The following is an 18,556-nucleotide window of genomic DNA, read 5'->3' as shown; positions in this document are numbered from 1 at the left end:
TTTTCCACGGTACCACCTGTAATTAGGGAAAGCGAATTTCCCTGCTTTTAACGAAGTACCGCTTATAACGAAGTCAGTTTCCTGCCCCACATTTTCGATATAGTGAGGATTTACTGTATATATTTCATCCCGCTAAAAATGCATCCTAATGCACATTTTAGAGTTATTAAGTCATTCCCTTTTTCCATGCACAACTTTCATGGGAAATCAGAATGCGTTTAGCATCATTTGCAGCAATTTCTTCATCAAGTAAAAGGTAGCAAAAGAGCGGCGCTATACAATGCCATAAGCATAGCACATGCTGAAAAGGCGGTTGCGCTTCGAAAAATTTGCGATGGGGCGAGCCTCACGCCGCCACCACACGCACTCGGCCGACGAATCGAGGTGCACGTTTCTCGGTCTCCCTGCCTGTATTGCATACTGTACCGAGCACGTGTACATTTTGAGCAGACATTCACCATGTCCTGGGAGTATTCACGAGAGATCGGACAGGCGTGTCCGGTGGACATGTTTATTATTGACGAAAATTTTACATATAGCCCCTTGTGCGCATAGGAAAACATATGTGAGTTATTCAGGGAAAAAAAAAAATCCCTTTCTCAAAACAAAAATCCCAAAGCCGGCTCTGGTCACTGGCGCATTGAGCGGCTCGCGGAAAATTGGAAACTTTTACCGTCGTAAAGCAAAAACTACTACAGCTATCCCCCTAGTTCTTTCTATGTAAAAACTCTGCATACTCCCAAATGATTTAACGCAATCGTGTGTCGCTTGCAGAGCAAATTCTTTTTATTAAAAATTTCCGAATTGGGAAACATCTTGAAAATTGCCAAAATGTGGGACTATTTTCTCAGAATCTGAACAAGCTATGTAGTATAAAATCTTTAGTGTTATTCTTCTTTCCTTGTTCAATGTTCGTGCTAACTTTAGTTTATGTCGTCAAGACGCTTCAATATGAAGAGGCCCTGTACTGCAGCAAGGTAACGCATTTCGGTATATTTTGAAAGGCAATCAAAATGAAAGGCCACCTGCGATTTTTTTTTAAACTTTCACAAATTAAAGCCAATGTCGCTCTCTATCACCTACACCAAAAAATTTACACCATCTTCCCGCGAGGGGTACCGTGGGGTAGATGCGACGCATCGGGGGTTGCCGTTGCGTTTCCGTTATGTTAGCGATGTCAGCGTGTGGATTGCTGTTGTTGTGTATCCTATTTACGCAGCATGTTCACCCCCGATGCGCCGCATCTACCCCATGGTTCCCCTCGCGGGATGATGGTGTAAATTTTTAACCGAGCGCAAGCTGCGCGCTAACGCACAGCTGGCACGGCGACGGGAGCGAGCGCAGCCGAGCGCAAGCTGCGCGCTGACCGCGCTGACGCACAGATGGCGCTGCGGTGAGTGAGCGGCGGAGCGCGCAGCTGCCGCGGTGAGGAGAATGGGGGAGGGATGCGGACTACGCCGCGACAACGACGCGGGACAAGGCGAGTTAAAGAGATGCGTTGCATCTAAAACATGCGGCGCTATTTTTGTTGTTTTGCAGCTACAAAGCGCCAAATATGGCCTTGTTAGCAGTATTGCGGTGAGATACCCAAGTGATTTGTAAGAAGTTTGTGAACGCAATGTAGGGCGAGAAATGGCCGTCAAAAAAAGAAAGTAATTAAATAAACATTGCGGTGAGCAGGCTTGGTTGAAATTGAGCGTGAACAAAGTTGCCAGAATTTTAACAAGTTGTAGAAAAGCCCCCAAAGTTGATCGTTCAAGCTAGCGCACTCGCTTCTCTGAATGCATCGCTTCATCGGCGCTGTTCAATGTTGTTGTGTGCGCGCTGTGTAGGCCCACTCACATATACAGAGTTGGTAAGACAAGATCCGGACCTCTCGGGAGCGACCGGGGAGCACAGGCTATGCTTGACCTTAGTGTAACTTGCAGCGGTGGGGGTAAGAGTTCTGGCGGAAATAGATAAGTACTGAAGGATATGGCTGAACTTCCTGCGTAGTTTCAGGAAAGTGTGATCTCAGGCTTCCAAGTAAAGCTAAAAGTATCACAAAAAACACATAGCCGCCGTGCGCGATAACAGGCACAGGCGGCTTGGAAAAAAACCGTCCTAGCTAGCAACAGCCCTAGCTAGCAACATCGCCTGCAGCGATTCACGCACATCGGCCAGCCAGAGGAGGCTAATAACCCAATAGTAGTGAGGAGCGCGTGCTTTGTGCTGATTATTTCAGTGGGCATAAGAAAATCAATTGTCTTAAAAATGAACTCCCCTAGCCTGAAGGATCTGGACACTGCAACAAAAGATCCCCGTTCAGCCGACTAATCAGCATGTACACCCGGCGGCAAAATAAGCCGGGACACGCGAGCGCGTTGCAAAATGCATCGCCGCGCCATCTGGCGTTGCAGTGCTGGTGTCATGTGCGCGTGCGCGTGCGTATGCAAAGTGTTTACATAGAAAGAACTACGGCGATAGCTACAGTAGTTTTTGTTTTACAGCGGTAGAAATTTCCAATTTTCTGCGAACCGCTCAACGCGCCAGTGACCCGAGCCGGTCTTATGAATTTTTATTTTTTTGAGAAAGGGAATTTTATTCGTCAAATGCGTCTAACAAACATTCAACTAAGTTGGCTACATCACCACTAAAGCACCAATCAAAATATGACAGTCAACTAAATAGCGCGTTTGTAAACCCTGTTTCCGCGGAGGACGTACACACCGCTTTCTTAGCTCAGAAATTTACAGGTTGTTGTGATGCGCGTGACCGCACCAATGAAATCAGTAAAATTTGTAATATATTACCCTCGGTATTAGTGCACATCTCTAACTTCGGCATTTTTTCAGGTAGTTTCACCAAAACTGTATAAATATCAAAAGGGATTGCGACTTTTAAAAAAGAGTGACCGTATTAACCTCGCAAACTACACTCCTGTCTCTATTTTTCCGCTGTATTTTAAAGGATTAGAAATACACAGGCACACTCGGCTTGTATTATGCGCGGAAAAAGCACAAATGGTAACATAGGCTCACTTGTGTATTCGTGCCCATACACACAAAGGACCTTAAAAGAATACATGTAAAAAGCGCAGAAAAGATTGCACTGGAAGCTTTTATTAGCCTCACATCCAATACCTTCTCAACTAAGATGTTATGAAAAGAAGCCACCTGTTACAATTAATGAAATCCTACTTATCCCGCTAAGTTCAATTCAAATTGGTAATAATACTGAATCTTCATCAATTCTTTTGCAGAGTCGAACTGGAGTACACCGGGGCGCTGTGCTAGGACCTTCTTTTTTTGTTTATCGCACATTGACTCCCTAAAAAATTGTTAAATACGCAGGCTATACTAGCATATATGTATCATAAAAAACCTCCTAGGTTCTATAGAAGGCAATCCAGGAGTTCTGCTTCCCCGGAATGCCCTCGTATCAATTCATGCCGTCAACAAAGCAAATTCTATGAATGATAGCAACACGCACACTATAAAACCCGTGAAATTCCGTGCCTCCTTGACCAAAAACAGCAAAAATTAAATAAATCCGTAACGAAACTTGCTCCTGCTCGCCTATGGCAGGGTTACAGTCAATTCAAAAAGGGGGAAATAAACAGGAGTCGGCACCATAAAAATATTTCTGTGAAAAGCCATGCGTTGATGAAAAAAGAAAAAAACTACCACCGTGAACCTATGAGGATCAGGTATACACTGGTGCTCACCAGTCACTAATGCAGGCCTGTACCTGCACAACGAAGTACTACTCGCATTACACTTCAGGGGTGTTCGGCAAAACACACACCAAAAGCGCACCAAAGACACGCGTCTCTCAATTGTCGCTTGCCGATACCACGATGTCGTCTTGGCACAAGCACAACGCTCGCGGTACACTGCCCAGGACACCGTCACGTCGGGGGACTGAAACTGAATGTTCGCACGAAGGAAATCGCCCATTACTGTGCCACACCACACACTACAGTTAAACCTGGATGTAACGAACCTCCATTTAACGAATTCCTGGGTTGAACGGAGTTTTCCAATTCCCCATTGCCGGCCCCATAGAAACCCATATGTTTGCGACCTCTATGTAGCGAATTCTGTACCCTGATCAGCCATTTTCTCTTGAACTTTTTCTGAAAAATTGGCTGGAGAAAGGCACCAATAAAGAGAGCTTCACCCGCACCGTAAACTAACGTGCGTTTCCAGTATGAGTGCGGTGTCCGCTAGGGGCTAGGACTGCCTGTCAGCGTGTGGTCCCGCGTCTCCACTGCAATCTATAGGTGTCGGTTCGACGGTGATGAGTCCCGCTGCCAGAAAACGAAATGTTTTGTCTTTTAAAGAGAAGGTTTTAAATGCCGTCTCCGCCTGCGAGAAAGATGAACGTCGCCGCCCGGTACAGTATCCCAGCTAAAATGCACCCTCTCAACATGCTGAGTGCTGCAAAGAGCATCAAGTTCCCGAAAAGGCGCACTTTCAGCACAAGTTCGGTCCTCATTGAAACGGGTTAATTAAGGCACCGAAGTGTGTCAAAAGGCTAAATTGATATTTAAGTTGTGTTTGCGAATACGGGGCCGGTGTAAGTGACCATGGTTCTTTGGAGTGCCGTGAAGTGACTAAGTTTGTGGGAAAGCAACAGGCGCAAATCACGCAGTTTTTCGCGGTGAAATAAATCCTGAGTTCACCACCACTGATGTCTAGCATATTGGTTTTGTTGCTGCTTCATTCACGCGAGCCTTAACTCGAAACCTGTATGTAGTGAAACCTGCATGTCACGAAAAATTGCGAATTTTTGTCAACTTCGTTGTATCCAGCTCAAACGCGTTTCACCAGCCTTCGCAGATACGCACCACAGAAGCATAAGTGTCGTCTTGTATACAAGCACTGCACAAACGTGGTCACGCTTGCCCTGGTATCTATCTCTCTGCGACTCTTCAAGCGCTAAAGAGAGCGGATTTTGACTGCACGAAGACCCGTGCAGGAATTAATACCGTGTACGCATTATTCGAGTTGTTCGAAGATGCGGTGGAATGGCTGGTTAGTGACATGTCGCAGTCACGCTACCAACTGTCCCCCTTTTTTTACAGCCCCCTAAGCAGCAATTAATTAAGGGCAGGGTGACCACAAAAACGCCAGCAGTTCGGAAGCGGTTCAACGCGATGAAAATAGAAAGGGTAAGCGTCCACGGCCAATGATAATTTGTGTCAGTCACTGTGGTGGTTGAAAGCAATGATATATCAAGGACATAACCCAGTGTGAGTGTTATCTGAAGACCACTCCTCCTACCAAAGGAGACAGCCGGCCCTCGGGGGTCATTCGTTATGAAGGTTTTGCTGCCACTTTTCCACCCCTTTAGTTCCAGCACTTGTGGCCACCAAATCCGCGAGCTTATATCCCCATGCAACTAAGTGGCCGGGAACATGGAATGAGCACACTTGAAGTGCTGAAAGCAAGTATTTGTACATAGCTTGTATTTGTTGTATAGCATCGGAGGGGTTAAAGGGGCCCTGAAGAGCCAGACAGATAGACAGCCGGCATTGATGTTTACGAGGCATAGGGGCACGTTATTATCCAGTTACAAGAAGGGTTTATGCAAGGCCAAAAAATCATGCACCCCTCCGTCAAACGACGACGATGGTTGAACGCGGAGCTTCCTCGTGACGGATTCTTTGGTTTTCGTCTGTTTTTACAAACCGCTCTGACCATGTCGAAATCGAGCAATCAGATAGACGCCCGCTTCATAACGCGAGGGTCCCAGATCCGCGTTACAGGCGACATCAGTGACAATACTAAAGCTTCGCTTTAAAATGTCATATCCGCAATGCCGAACGTCGTCCCTGCATTTCACAATGCCACAGCGCAGACCAACTGTCAAGCCAAATCTCAAACTTGAAGCGTCATTCGAGTGCATGGCTAAACTGAAGAACAAAGCTGTGTTATAGTGTAGAGCTTTGTAATATAGCTTACATCACATTGCTTAAAATCGGCTTCTGTAATTTTGATAATACCTTGGTGATCAATCGCCAAAGAACCAAGGCAATCCTATTTCACGCAAAGGTGAGATTAGCGACACCATGCCCAAAACTTAAGTTTGATTGATTGTGGGGTTTAACGCGCCGACGCAACGCAGGCGATGAGGCGCGCCGTAGTGGAGGGCTCCGGATTAATTTTGACCACCTGGGGATCTTTAACGTGCGCCGAAATCTCGTACACACGGGCGTTTTTGCTTTTCGCCTCCATCAGAAAAGCGGCCGCCGCGGCCGGGAATCGAACCCGCGACCTTGTGCTCAGCAGCGCAACGCCTTAGCCACTGAGCCACCGCGGCGGGTCCAAAACTTAAGTTGTGAATTGATTCAAAACATCGGGAACAATCCTCACAAACACCATGCGGTACAACCCTTAAATATTATATGATTAACACTTGCATCAGTAACTTGAATGTTTTATAGATACAAAGGTTACCCAACACAAACCATCATACTTCTGTAGTGTAAATATTTGTTGTCTTATTTGAATCGATATGTGCTTGTCTGTGGCGCCTGTGCACAACTTCCGGCAAAGTACAAAATTTGAGAAGGTGGCAAAGGGCAGAAATTGGAAGTATTACTTGCTCTCCCTTCTACTTTCCAGTGCAACCTTTGTTTGGAACGCTTAAAATCGTTCGCAGGGAATATGCATATAACTATTACCTTCACCAGGCATTCATTAACGGCTCAAGTAGGGCTGGGCGTCGGTTAAACAATTTAATCCGATTAATCGGCTGGCTTTATTCGGTTAATTGATCGATTAGTCGGTTGGTTTCCTGTAGGAATAAACATTACCGAAAAATGTATTATTAATATTCGTAGCAATATATTAATATAATAATCGTAATAATAAGATCCATAAAGTCCTCGGCCTGTTCGCAGACATTCCACGTGAGGTAAGCGGGTCATCATCGTGGCGCTGATGCGGGCGAGACGCTTATAATCGCGTTCGTCATTCACACTTTTCTAGAATAAGGAACATCGGCAATCGAAGTAGTTGCCAAGCGCGTGAATACGAAGCTCAAGACACAACGACGGCCCAGAAGATTAAAGTGAATTGAGTAAAATGACACCGACAAATAAAAATACACGGAATCCACAACACTAGACCGTACGATCCTATTGAACTTACTGCGCACCGCGAACTGCAAAAACTTCAATTTTCCGCCCTATGTTTCTGGCTTGGCATTACGAAATTGAGAGAACTGTTACTGTTATCAAATGATGTTTTGGTATTGTTTTTTTCTTAATTTTATGGTCGTTAGTGTTCTCTTAGTCATGTATCATGTCCTAAATTCCTTTTCATGTGATGCGATTGCAATTTCAATGTTATTGATCTTGTACGAATTGTTGTTGTGCTAGTCTGTACTGATTGATCCGCCAAAAACGTAGCCAGTTCATATAACAGCTGCATTTTATTCGGTACCGCATACTTCGCGATTTTCTTGTCATACATCTGACTAGAAGCGTCATGTTAAATGATTATTGTTTATGAATGCTGTGTATGCGCGTTCTGCTTTAATGCGTACGTTATTTATCCATACATTGCAACGCCCGATTATGCACATTGAAATGATATTTCTTACATGTATTATGAAAAAAAAAAGTGTCTGCTGGTTGCAGAAGCCATGTTCGAGGAGAGAACTTGCCAAGCTGTTCTTACGAATTTTTTTATGGTCCGGAGTGAACGCAATAACAACGGATGAAAGTTCCTCCTCCTCCTCCTCCTCCTCTATCTTGAATGGAAATTGGCCCAATAACAATAATAATTTCAGTGATTCCGTGTGTGCGACTGTCCACGCGAAACTGAAGCTTTCATTATTTTTGGTCGAATATTTGCGATCGACCCACCATACGTCTATTTCATTCCTCCTTCTGTAATTTTCTGGTGCAAAGTTGTGCTCCTCGCCAGCGGTATTCTCATGTGCTCATTTGAGATGTCCTCATTCCAAACAAGCCAAATAGCCCCCTCCAGAATACGTGCAGCAATTTGTAATATGCAGCTTTAACGCGACCACCCGAACACAGTAATGCCGTTGCGTTGGTATTGCTGAGCTTCATAAATATAAAGCCAGCATACGGGACCTCGACAAACACGCATCATCCGTCTTAGTCATCCATAATTTCCCATCTTGAAGAGGTGTCTTGGGGAAAGAGCTCAATTTTCATCTTCGTCTCTCTTTCACAAGCAACGGAACAGCTGTTTTGCTTTGTTTGGTCTTTGCAGTATTCAAACGCCCCTACTAGAAAATCGAACAGGTTAGATAGAGCTATTACCCCTACAAACATGCCAAATAAAGCAAGGAGACCAAAACCAACTCAGCAAATGCACTTGGCCCTCAAAATAGAGTCGTACTCGACAAGCACAACGGCACGCTGCGCCCCTGTCCTTGTCGCAGCATGGTACCACTCCTCGTTTGGGACTCCTTTTTGGACAATATCAGCGAATATGAAAAAGTAATGGCACTTTTTCGTTCTTACTAGTCCATCCTTCTACATATTCCCGGCCACAGTCAAGTAAATTATAAGCCCGCTAGCACAACAAGTGTTCTTACCTTCAGTCTTGATCCTGAATGAGGTTTCTCGTGAGCATCTGCCATGGTGGTACGCTATAATCGCAGCGGTACGCTATAACTTGACCTTTGACAGCTTCTGGGAGCTCATAACCTGTTCAACTTTTCCAGTTACGCATGTGTCATTAAAGAGATCCATGCCTCATCTGTTGCAGATGCTAAGCTTTTGCCTCCATTGTAGTTGTCAGAAGGGCACCTTTCCTTCTGACAACTACAATGGAGGCAAAACCTTAACATGCGCTGCTCCGTTAGCGTCAGGTGCAGTCATCGGCTGACCAACTCTGCACCACTTCGCACTCTGTCAGCTGACGTCAGCCCACCGTTACTGGTCGAGCACTTCCTCAAGGGGACGGGCTTGGAAACCCTCACTGGTTCCAGTTTCCGTAGCACTGAACAGAAACGAGGTCATCAAGTGGATGTCCGTGAAGCGCATACACATGGGAACAAAGGAACAGTCAAACAGGCTGCCGCAGTGAGGCCCTGCCGATCAACACGGCGCTGCAGTGACCTGTCCCGCGTGCAGCTCGTGCTGCCCGAGTGAATCTAGGACAGCGCTAGGTCAACCCTGGGGAATCCCCACCAAGAAGACCCTTCCTCTGGTCGCCTGCGCGCAACAGGTTTCTTGGCCGCATATGCGCGCGCTCGCACACCTACGGTGAAAAGAATTCGCCCTTCGCTTTCTTTGTTTGAATTCCGGGTTCGCATACTTCGCAACTTTGTTTCTTTTTCATGAGAGCTTTTCTTAGATGCAGTCCACGGATGCGCTGTCGCGTAAACTGGCCACGTTACGGGCAGCGCTTCACGTTTACGAGCCATTCCTCCTTTGAGCCTAACAAGGATCACCCATTCCACACGGCGTGTTTGTACAAGTCTAATCCCGCGCCAGTAAAGTTTACCACCTGAGCTAGCAGTTTTGTGTCCGGGTAATCCCTGCCCTATTAAAGTTATCAAACAAGGAACGACATTTTGCAACGTTTAACGAGTGGAAAAGAATGTTCCATCCTTCCATCCTTGTCGAGTTTTTGGGGAGGGGGGACATGTACTAAAACCGCGTCTTCACATAGCAGCTGACGTCGCTATTGAGTTAACACACAAGGGACGCGAAAGTTCCGGAACGTTTTCTTTTTCTTCTTTTTTTTTTTTTTTTTGGTAGCTTGCGAACGGAAGTAATCGGCTATGCACGCCACCGCAAAGTTTTTCTGTCGTGACTCATAAACGTCTATTGGAACTTTCACACTAGCTCTAATTTAAGATGAGCATGCGCATTGGGATGCGCATCGGGATGGCAGGAGAAGCAACGTGTGGCTGCGTCCAACACCGACGCTACTTCAGTTCGCTATATCGGTGGGGGAATTTCGTCGCTGCCGTCAGAATCCTCGCCGCTGATGGCTGAAGGTGATGTGGTCTGTTGAGGATACGTAGCTTGAATAACCTGCACGTCAGTCGTTAGGCCTAGGTCCCTTCTCCGCACAATTCTCAAGTGGCACCGCCACGTTCGCCCGCTTCCCAGATCACGGTAGCCGCAGCGGTCTGTTTGAATTAACCAGCGCGTTCACATTCAAATTCGAACTGCCGGGCGTTTTCGCTCAGTGGAAACACACATAGTGGTGACGGGACCATACCGCCAGATAGAATGAACGGGACGTTCGAAATAGGCGTGCTCGATTTAAACGATATTCGGACGCATTTGTTTCAGAACGCGGATGGTGGCTAAACTGACTTTGGCGTGGTGCAGCATGTTTGTGTAACGTACTTGCCTTTCGGCGCATTCAAGTGTAGCTGCTGAACACGAGGACACGGGTTCAATTCTTGGCCGCGGCTTTTCTGATGGAGGCGAAAAGCAAAAACGTCCGTGTGTACGACATTTCGGCGCACGTTAAAGATTCCCAGGTGGTCAAAATTAATCCGGAGCCCTCCACTACGGCGCGCCTCAACGCCTGCGTTGCGTCGGCGTGTTAAACCCTACAGTCAGTCAGTCAATCAATCAATCAATCAATCAATCAATCAATCAATCAATCAATCAATCAATCAATCAATCAATCAATCAATCAATCAATCAATCAATCAATCAATCAATCAATCAATCAATCAATCAATCAATCAATGACTTACGTGCAGGCGTGAGTCTCGTTCTCTCTCTTCTGGTTCCCACGGTGGCCGTCCGACACCCTACGACAGGCATGCGGCCGCTCGAAGCGCTCGGCCCCGTATGATCTTTGAAACGTGGAATAGACAGCTCTCTGACTGTAGAAGCGTTGAGTCGTGCTTGCGGCCCAGGCCGATCTTTTCCCCCCGACGGTTGCGTGCGACGTCACACTGAGTGATCATCGTTATCTTATCGGCGCTCTCAACTCACGTTGATAATCTTCAGGAGAACGAAATCTCCAGCCATCCTCAGGGACAAGGAGTTCGTCTCGGAGGACCAGGTTTAGCAAGTGCAGTTCAACATCATTATAACGAACACTCATAAAGCGAGTCATCGGCTATAGCGAACTAAACACGAACTTTGGTGGGTCACGCTTCCTTTCTGTGGCACTTCTGTTTACAACGAAACCGAAACCGCCAGAGCCACGCGCTATATCGGCTATACGATCAAATATTAGGTTTGCCCGAGGCTCAAAACACGAAAGCTAGCAGAAAAAAAGCAAATTGAAAAAAGTGAAAGATAGTACCACTAAGGCGTTGCGCTGCTGACCCCAAAGACGCGGGTTCGATTCCCGGCTGCGACGGCCACTTTTGTGATTGAGATGAAAAGTGAATAACGCCCGTGTGTTCGAGATTTCGGCGCACATGAAAGATCACGAGGCAGCCAAAATTAAAACGGAGCCCTCTGCCACCGCGCCCCTGTGTAGCGTCGGTGCGTTAAACCTCACAATCAATCAATCAATCAATCAATCAATCAATCAATCAATCAATCAATCAATCAATCAATCAATCAATCAATCAATCAATCAATCAATCAGTCAGTCAGTCAATAATTCCGTCAATCTAAAGATAACCCCATTTTTTTATATTTTAGTGATCCTCCGCAAAAGGGCATTTGGTTAGAAGTAGAAAAGGCCCTTTCGTGCGTGTACACTGTGGAAAACTTCACCCTGCTCAGTGCTGGGAAAAGCCACCAAATGGAGATCACATCCTTCTTCAAAGAAAGAACGCAGGCCTGTTTCGTCACAGGAACTTTGTTCTGTTGTACTTTCACGTTCACATTTTCCAGTCCATTTAGATTGAAATGCCTCAAGGAGGCCGATAAGGATTACCCCTTTTATAATTGGTTTGAAGCCTACAAAATAATGCGTTTTCTTTGTATCTAGGATTTTTGCGTGAGCCAGATTGCCGATTTGTTAGAGCCGATTTTTACCCGTACTGTTACTACTAATACCGGATATAACGAACTAATGTGCTTCCCTAATACTACTTTGTTAAAATGAGGCCCGACTGTAGTAGCGTATAAGGTGAGGCAGATCCCGAAGTCAACTACGAAACAATTTTATAAACACTATGCACAGGACCAGACATTTAAGGGGTTCAACACTCAAAAGGTGCACGTCTTAGTAGGCTGGCAAAATACGTAAACAGATTAAGATAAAATACAGCAACGAGGTGTTAAGAGCGCTGCACGCAACTATAGACAACTAGCAGACACAACAGCGCGCGTGCAACGCATCGTCATCACCATCAGCCTACGTATGACCAGTGCAGGACGAGCGCCTCTCCTGAAATTAGAGTATTCAACCAATTGATACACCGGGATACGGCCCGTTCGTCACATGGCCTTTCGTCATAGGCCGGTTCTAAACATGGAAAAGTTCGTCGTAGGTGCACATAACGAATGTCCACGTGCTATTTTTTTTTTGTATACATGTGTGTCTCATCGAAGTAGGTAGGACGGTTCTTTTCAAAAGTTATAAGCGAGGCATACATGTTTTCTTTTTTTCCCTCTTTTTGGCCGTACACCTGGGAAAGTTCAGCAAGCCAGAGTGGGCAAGTAGGGTGACCTGGGTTGATCAAGAATATGGATAGAGTTCAACAACCCTAGACAGAAAATTCGGGCAGGGACGCAGCCTAATAAAGTTCATGGAAGACGAGCTACAAGAACGCGCGTCCCCATTTTCAGTGTTGCGGCCGGCTTGGGCACCCTCCGTGGGAACAGGCCCACTCGTCACAGCCAACTCGTCATGAGAAAACTGCTCAAAGAGGCATCTGGTTCTGAGTGGTCCCGTAATAGGGAAAGTGGTAGCACCGACCTTCTCGTTCTTGGAAATTTCGTCTGGAAGTTTCATTTTGGGCGGATGTCGAGAAGACGGGGGAGGGGGGGGGGGATTATTAGCTGGTTTAACTCCGATAATTCGTACCAGGTTGTGCCTCTGACATTTGGTGGGTTGGCCTTCCCTTTTGCTTTTTTTGCAGGTGGGGTTGAAATTAATATTTTAATTTAACACGCTGTCTCTTTCTTGTCTTACTTCTCCTTCCAAAAGAAATGTGATATAGTACAAAACGTCTTAGCTCCAGATTGCTGAAAAAGAATTGCGAGATTCGCGTAGTTTGTGAAAACGACGTGTGCAAATTAGTTATAATTACACTTTCTCACTCATCAACCAATACGCAACATGTACAAACGATAATGAGTGATGCCCTATCACCACTTACGTCGAAAAACACGCCGCAAATTTTGTTTTACCGTTCCTGTGACGAACTTTCCTAAGTGGCAAAATGTCCTATGAAGAATGATCCTATGTGACCAAACGGCCTATTATGAACCGGTCTATGACGAAACGCCATGTTACGAACGGGCCTACACCCGATACACCTGAGTGGCCAATTTCGTTCTGGTGAGGGCATACTGTTTGTATTGTCAGTATATGGTTCCACTTATATGGTGCAGCGTGCCTACTATTTGGTGATTTTAAGCTTTCAGCAACCCGGCAGCATTCCAAACCTTATGCCACTCGGTTATTCGGGGGAAGGGTGATGGACACTCACCATCGATGCACGAGTTCACACTGGAGAGCACAACTATCGACAACTGCAGGAAAGTGTAGGAGTGTAACACCGAACGAGTAACTTCCTCCCACTAAACCTGAGGGGAACTGCACACGTTTTGACGTGTCCCTACCAACTCCCTTCGCTGAAGTGGAAGTCGAAAGGAAATCTCTCTCTCTCTCTCTCTCTCTCTCTCTCTCTCTCTCTCTCTCTCTCTCTCTCTCTCTCTCTCTCTCTCTCTCTCTCTCTCTCTCTCTCTCTCTCTCTGTAGTAGCGATACCGGTAGTTCTTGCGTTGTTTTCAGTACAGGTACAAACATTGGGTGTGAGTTTGCAAGTTTGAAGGGGAGACAAACGGAGTTGAAACATCGTCGTCCCCAAAACTTTATTTCATTTTCACAAACAATGCATTATTATGCAGCGTCATTAATATATTTCGGTACGCATAAACCTTTCGTACGGATAACGTAAGCTAAAAAAAGAAAAAGAGTTTAGAAACAAATAGATGTCGTCGGATACGCGCAATCTCTGCTATCTGTGCAGCCCCGTTCCTGCATACAGCACATGACTTCGTGAAACATTTGTCCTAGTAGTATCTGTGAAGAAACATCGCTCCTGTTGTCACGTTTTTTTTTTTTTTTTTTTTTTTCTTGACCTTTCTTGCGAACAATTATCTAAGCGAGCTGTTTCTGTCTAGGCTTTCGTGTGACATTAACGAAAGAATCTCACTGCGAATCGCGACACAAACGAATCCCTTGTCTGCTAAAGAGCTGTTTTCTCGGTACTCGCGCGCGCACACTCCTGCATCGTCAGAGCCGAGAAGAGGAGCTGGAGAGGCGGCGGTCATTCAGAGAACGATGCCGGCCGGCCGATTCCGTGAACATTCACGACCATAACGCCCTTGTGCACGAAAAGCTATTTCGGCGCGTCTAGCAATGTTTGGGTGAACCCGCACCTCGCGGCCGGCGCCTACTCGACGCCCCATCCCGTCGCGACAGCTCGGTTTAGACTTTTGATCGTTTAATCACCGCTTTTCAACACGCGCCTCTCGCGAGCACCTTTCCAGGAGTTTTAACGGGGCGTGCTGCACAAAGGTGCTGTAGTGCTTAACCGCGAGCTATTAAGTGGGTGAGAAAGAGGCCCCACGTGCTATCTCTCGACCACAAACGCTTAATTTCGCGTCTTTTCATCGTCATTTTTTTCTTCTTGGCTTCATGTTTGAGCGTGTACACCCATTCACTGCCCTTCCGCGCCATTTCCTCCACCAGTTCTCCGCATCTTCACTCCCGTCACGACGACCTGGAGCCTTCTAATTAAAGCATGGAGGCTGGGTTCTCGTTTAGAGTCCCGTCGCCTAAATCTGGGGCATTGATTACCAGCTGAGGGCGAAAGACATCACGGCAATAAGTCTCGCTTATGCATCTGTTTCACGGGAAGGCTGCGGCCGATAAAGAGAAAGTCATGGGACATTCATACCTAGGGGGTGTTCGTTGAAGCTCCTCCGAAAGGACGTCCTCTCGTTTCTCCTTTACAACATCGCCGCCGCCGCCGCCGAGCTCGCGGGATGGGTTGCGCCCGCTTAGCGGAAAATTTGAAAGCCCCGTTTGCGCGGCACCGCGTCCAACCCGGCGACTCTTGGGCGCCGCGCGCTGCCGTCTCATGTCAACGACTCTGTGTTCTTTCCTCCGGCGTGTCTGTGAACATGTTCGGCGGATATGCGGCAGCGGTTTTCCGCGCGTGTTTCTCTGCAAGGGGACGTGTTTTTGGGTTTGGCCCAGCGGCCGAGCCCTTAATTCCGGGCGCCAGAGTGGAAGGTGTGCCTGCCATAAATCATGGCGCGTGCGTTATGTATGCATGGCGCCGGATTCAAGTTTGATGACTGACTGTATACGGCATGTGGTGCACAGCCTGTTCACGAAAGGTTAAAGAGAAATGCCAGTTGGAGGACTTTTAATGGTGGGAGTATTACGTAGTTACTAATTACCGAGGATTTGCGTTGTGCGTTCGCGTTTTCGTTCTAGTAGATTTGGTGCGGCGTTTATGTTTGTAGATAATATGGTGAAGGAGCCGCTACCTTTCCCGCAGTGTCTGTGGCGGGGATGTATGTGTATGGGAACCTGAGAAATGCACGCCCACATCTAACGTTGTGGTTTATTGTTTTTCAGATGTCGTCCATTTAACTGTTTTTCAGAGCTTTCACCACCTCAGACTCTTGATTCTGCTGCTGGATCACACCCCAGAATAATTCGACTATCTGGCGGACGTGTTGGGTTGTTCCTTTTCTTTACCCAAAAAGCCGCGTCCTGCCGCTAAGCATATACTTCTCGCAATAGGCCCCCTTATTTCCTACACGCAAGCAATTTGTTTGTATGCACGACATTCGAAAAACTCTATATTGTGCGGCTATTTTCTTACACGCGCGCAGTTGGTGCGTAACAGTGGCCCGGGAGTGTGTACGTACGCGTGTCCAAGACTAGAATCTTCCGGTCACCCTTATCGGAACCACGCATGTCAGGAATTTCCACCACCGTCCTGCAACCCGTACACGTAGCGAGAAGGACAGAGAGGTAACGGACCAATTTAAATATCTCTGCGAGGGGCGCTCCAAATATGGAGCGGCGCGCGAGATAAGCTCGGTTGCGACCGGCGTAACATTGCGTAGATGAGCATGCCCCGGGAAATTCTCCCCCATGTCACTCCCTTGTTTATCATTATTCCCGGCATTCGCACGAATGCTGTGCTGGAGTTTATGCGTTCGCATATCCGAAGGAAGGAGTCGAACGTGGGACGGTTGAAGATAACACAGCCTCTGGGGCATATACATATGGGAGGTGAGGGCCCACGTCAGCGGATCAGCGCACTCGGCAGACCGGGCGGGCGCGAATGTTGCGCGGGCCGTAAAGATAGCGTGGTGGCCGCTTCTAATCCGCGCCTTAGCATACCGCCGCCATTACTCGGTGGCCGGCAGCGTGGCATGCGCTCGCCTCGCAATTGGGGCGGCCGGCCGCGCGTGCCCACGCCGCGCATTTTTTCTGGGTAAAGAAATGCCGGTATTTATGGCGACCATAGCGGCCGCTTCCTTCAATAAAAGGTCCCACTCCTCCCCCTCCTCCTTCTCTTGTCTCTCTCCTCTACGGGAGCGTCGCAGCCGTATTGGAATGCGGGCCCGTGGTTGTTTTCTCCAACACCTGCAGCGATGAGATGACGGTACACGTATACTTTTCAGGCTTTGTTACTTTCTTTTTTGTGTGCTGCACTGCCCCCTCCACGTTCTGTCTTTTCCTAGCTGCACCCCGAGCGTTACAACATAGTCGTACATTCCTCACACGTGAGGATGCACCTCTCTTTATTCGGCGTCATTTTTGCACCTCGCCGCCTCGGGCATTGAGCGTGGGACGTATACGCGAATTCCTTTCTTGACTGACCGCCTCTTGCAGGCGTAGGGCCGAGCTATGGCAGTAAAGACGGGTGTAAAAGTTATATTTTTTTTCGGTCGTAATCCTGGCAGGTGTCCGGTATCCGCCAGGCCAAACGAAATGGTTAATCGTGTAGGGTTTCTGTTAATAAGAACACGGGTGTTCCAGAAAACATGTTCGACCAAACCACGGTGCTATGTTGGTTGTACCGCGTTGGTATCGTGTATTCTTTGTGACAGTGAAGCACGAATTCATTGAGGCAGGTCCGCGAAAGCCTGCGACCGATAAAAGAGTCAGCACATGTATTTATATAAAAGATATGCTTGATTCGCAGCACTATAAACATTCAATATTTTAGTCATCCTAGCTAGTCTTTCCAGACAATAAACGTCTCTCTCTCTCTCTCTCTCTCTCTCTCTCTCTCTCTCTCTCTCTCTCTCTCTCTCTCTCTCTCTCTCTCTCTCTCTCTCTCTCTCTTTGAATTTTACGACTGTCTATGGTGAAAAGTAGGTGCTATAGCGGTGGTCCCCACTCAGTTCCACCCTCACTCTATCTTAACCTCGAGCTCGTCGGCTGAGGTTGAAGCCAAATTCTTCAACATCGGTCATTCAGCATAATCGCCACCTCTAAACTCCTCTTAACCTCACTTTATCGGTGAGGTCACGGTGAGGTTGAGTTGAGGTTAAGCCCATAGGCTGTAACTTTATGAGGTTTCCCGAATGTGCAGGCTACTAATGGTGCGTCAATTGAATTCAGAACCGTCGGGCCAGCTTTGAAAATGTTCATGCGAATTTCGTCATAGCACGTCAGCCTCCGGGAAAAAGGTAATTTGTTCTTCGCAAACCTATATTTTTAAAAGAAAATAAAAGTCATTCTGTTCCTCTTCCTTTCCCACCGCACTCTTGTTTTTGGCGTCGAAGGTATGGAGTTAGGAAAGGAGGCAAAAAAAAGGCAGGAAAGTTGAGCGTGCTATAGCCTAGTTTGCTATCCTGGGAGAGGAAAAATGAATTACAATGGAGAAAGCCGAAGCAGATAAAGAGTCTTTCCACCCTGCGAGGAGGAACTCCCAGCGAATCTGGCGCTTTGGTTGGATTTGCTATGTCGGGGTTTAGCAATATTGGGGATTTGCTATATTGAATTATAATTACAATGACCCTATCCTTACGTTACAGACTAAGGACACACACGATTGGTTGGTAGAGGCGATGATGTTTTATTAACACGGTTACACCAATCACCGCGCAGGCTCTAGTGCGCCGCACAGTTCGCCGCTGAAGAGTGCGCGGCATTGCGATTGCGCAATGTCAAAGGAGGAGAGAGAGAGAGAGAGCGTGGCGAGATGTATGCACAACTCGGGAAAGAGACGGCGTTAGTGAAGATCATAAGGTGGGGCTGTAACCATACGCGCTCCGTGGATGGACGTGCTTCACTGTGCAGCTTGCGATGCGGAAAAGCCAGCTTGCAAAGACCAAGCATACACTAATTTGCCTAAAGTCGGCTTCACCTCAAAACACATACTGTATTTGCACGATTGAACGCGCACCCGATTGTAAAGCGCAGAGAAATCCACTTACGAAAATG

At 47.1% G+C, this 18,556-nt stretch overlaps 1 protein-coding gene across 2 annotated transcripts in view; it reads right to left on the bottom strand.

The window, feature by feature from the left end:
- LOC144179103 (uncharacterized) overlaps positions 1–15,095 on the bottom strand; it is a 31,869-nt gene extending 16,774 nt beyond the window's left edge. The window contains exon 1 of one of the 2 annotated variants that reach the window (XM_077707327.1): positions 15,036–15,095. The gene's annotated coding sequence lies outside the window, so the exon portion shown is untranslated. Of the gene's footprint in view, positions 1–13,560; positions 13,686–15,035 lie in introns of those variants that run through there. The other variant, XM_077707325.1, reaches the window with a different exon arrangement.
- Positions 15,096–18,556: the final 3,461 nt, after the last annotated feature.

The sequence above is a fragment of the Haemaphysalis longicornis genome, unplaced genomic scaffold, assembly GCF_048455015.1.
Source record: "Haemaphysalis longicornis isolate Haplotype H1 unplaced genomic scaffold, Haemaphysalis longicornis Haplotype H1 scaffold_4, whole genome shotgun sequence".
NCBI classification, from domain to species: Eukaryota; Metazoa; Arthropoda; class Arachnida; order Ixodida; family Ixodidae; genus Haemaphysalis; species Haemaphysalis longicornis.
This window is presented reverse-complemented; position numbering and strand designations above follow the sequence as displayed.